The following is a 2667-nucleotide window of genomic DNA, read 5'->3' on the forward strand; positions in this document are numbered from 1 at the left end:
ACAGTATTAAAGAAGAGGGTTAAGCTCTAGATACAGCCAAACCTCGTAACAGGGGATGAAAAAATAAAAAAGGACGTGAGTACCAGCCTGGTATTCGCCTAGTGGGATGTGCGAATACGCCTGAAAACCGCATCCAAGCTGTCCATCACATGCCGGCCGGTGTGGCCGAGCGTTTCTAGGCGCTACAGTCTGGAACCGCGCGACCGCTACGGTCGCAGGTTCGAATCCTGCGTCGGGCATGGATGTGTGTGATGTCCTTAGGTTACTTAGGTTTAAGTAGTTCTACGTTCTAGGGGAGTGATGACCTCAGAAGTTAAATCCCATAGTGCTCACAGCCATTTTGTCCATCACATCGGTCCTCGTCTTTAATCCACCATGTGGATTAGATCAGGAGCGGCATCATCCTGTGTTGTGAAAGCGGGCGGTTTAAGGCCCACGAGTGTCCGCACGGATGACGTTACTGTCTCAATCTCCACGCCGCCAACACTGTATTCGAGGTGTACAAGATTGTTTTTCCGAATTTGCATTAACTTATATTGTACAACGTTTAGACCAAGGTGCCATTCAACACATCAAGTATAAGTTCTATCCAAGTCATAATGTATCCTCCGACCGTCATTAAACGATGAAACCTTCCTGTGCACTACAGCGTCATCATCAGATGGTTGCAGATTGCTGCTCACGCTATCTATCAGACAATAAAGAACACTGCACGTCTCTGGGACACTTGTCTACGATAAACACTTTCCAGCCAGGATACGAACGTCTTCGAGGCAGTAACGTAACTAAGAAATTGTTCCGTTGTGGGCCTCCCTGTCAAACGCCTTCCGAAAATCTAGAAATATAGGTTCCGTTTGTCGTCCCTCGTCCATCGTTCGCAGGTCATCGTAGGAGAAAAGGGGAACTTGAGTTCCACGCAAGCGAAGTTTTCTACATCGGATTATGGAAGGATGGGGAAGGAAGTCGGCCGTGCCGTTTCAAAGGAACCATCCGGGCATTTGCCTGAACTGATTTAGGGAAATAACGGAAAACTTAAGGATGGCCGAGGCAACGGCCTTGCCGCAGTGGATACACCGGTTCCCGTGAGATCACCGAAGTTAAGCACTGTCGGGCGTGGCTGGCACTTGGATGGGTGACCATCCAGCCGTCATGTGCTGTTGCCATTTTTCGGGGTGCACTCAGCCTCGTGATGTCAATTGAGGAGCTAATCGACCGAATAGTAGCGGCTCCGGTCAAAGAAAACCATCATAACGACCGGGAGAGCGGTGTGCTGGCCACATGCCCCTCCTATCCGCATCCTCAACTGAGGATGACACGGCGGTCGGATGGTCCCGATGGGCCACTTGTGGCCTGAAGACGGAGTGCTAAGGATGACCGGATGCGGGACTGAACAGTCAACCTCCCGAGAGCGAGTCCAGTGTGCTAACCACTGTGCAACCATGCTCGGTGATAATTTGTGGGTAGAAGCTTTCCTCTCTCTATGAAATTTATTGTATTCGATCTTAGAATACGTTTAAAATTCCGCAGGTAATCGACGTTGAGGATATTAGTCAGTAATTTTACGTATCCATTCTTTAACTGTCTTATACAAGGTGGTTCACGAAGATGTGCACATATGTTAATATGTTATTCTACAAGAAAAACTAAAGAAAAAGTTAATATAAACATAGGTCCACAAATGTTTAGTTACGGCCAATAAAAGATGGAGGTGGAAAGCAATCACGCGTTCTTCTCCCAAAAGTAGACTGCAATGTTTCAATAATATTGAGATATGGAGATATGGCCAGGGGAGATGCGACCGTACATTTTCATGGTAACAAAACGTCCTAGACTATTTGAGCTCTGTAAACAAGGGCCCTGTTGTCTTGGAACACAATATTACCACTGAGGAACGAACATTGTACCATGGAATGAACCAGATCAGCCAAAATGGCTGTAATGCGATTTTGCACGTGTCAACAATATGGCTGTTCAAATCATCACCAAAGTCTCGCCATGTTTCATTATTGGGAAGTAAATCGGCCATAAATTGGAAACAATATGAAACAAGACTCATCCGTCGAAATGACTTTCTTCTATTGTTCGGTTTTTATGGCTTCTGCTCGTCGTTTTCCTGTAACGGACGTTTGCAGCACTGATGCATGGTTTTAGAATTGCAGGTCGCCCTGCAGATTTCTGCTTGTAGTGCTCCCTTCGTGTTGTTTTGTTACTGGTAGGTTTCGTGAGTGCAACATTAAACTCTGCATAGACTTTTATATGATGGTTGTGCAGTAACAATATTCCGGTCGGTCGCGAAATGGAAACCACAGTGGAAATCAGAAATGTTTTATTTGCAGCAGTTAGTTACACCTTCCAGATTCAAGGGCACCATAAAAATGGCACTGGAATTAATACAAAAATGATTCAAATACACTCACCTAAGCTAGCGCTACAGCGAAACTTAACAGACTTTAAGAGTAGAGTTGGTTGGTGCTAAAGATCTATAAAACGTCGTGGACTTAGCATGTGTACCAAAACAAAAAATGCAACATATGTATGATCAGAAAATATTATCTTTCCATCACTTTATTATTAACATCGAAAGAGAACCAGTGTGGAACTAAGTCAAATAGCGAATACGGACGAAACTCCACGTGCCGAATGACAAAACTGTTGCGATGAAAGGTG

The 2667-nt window shown here is 45.1% G+C and overlaps 1 pseudogene; it reads left to right on the plus strand.

Moving 5' to 3' along the window:
* The first annotated feature begins 1046 nt into the window (after positions 1-1046).
* On the plus strand, positions 1047-1163 carry LOC124778697 (annotated as a pseudogene).
* Positions 1164-2667: the final 1504 nt, after the last annotated feature.

Source organism: Schistocerca piceifrons, chromosome 2, assembly GCF_021461385.2.
Source record: "Schistocerca piceifrons isolate TAMUIC-IGC-003096 chromosome 2, iqSchPice1.1, whole genome shotgun sequence".
NCBI classification, from domain to species: Eukaryota; Metazoa; Arthropoda; class Insecta; order Orthoptera; family Acrididae; genus Schistocerca; species Schistocerca piceifrons.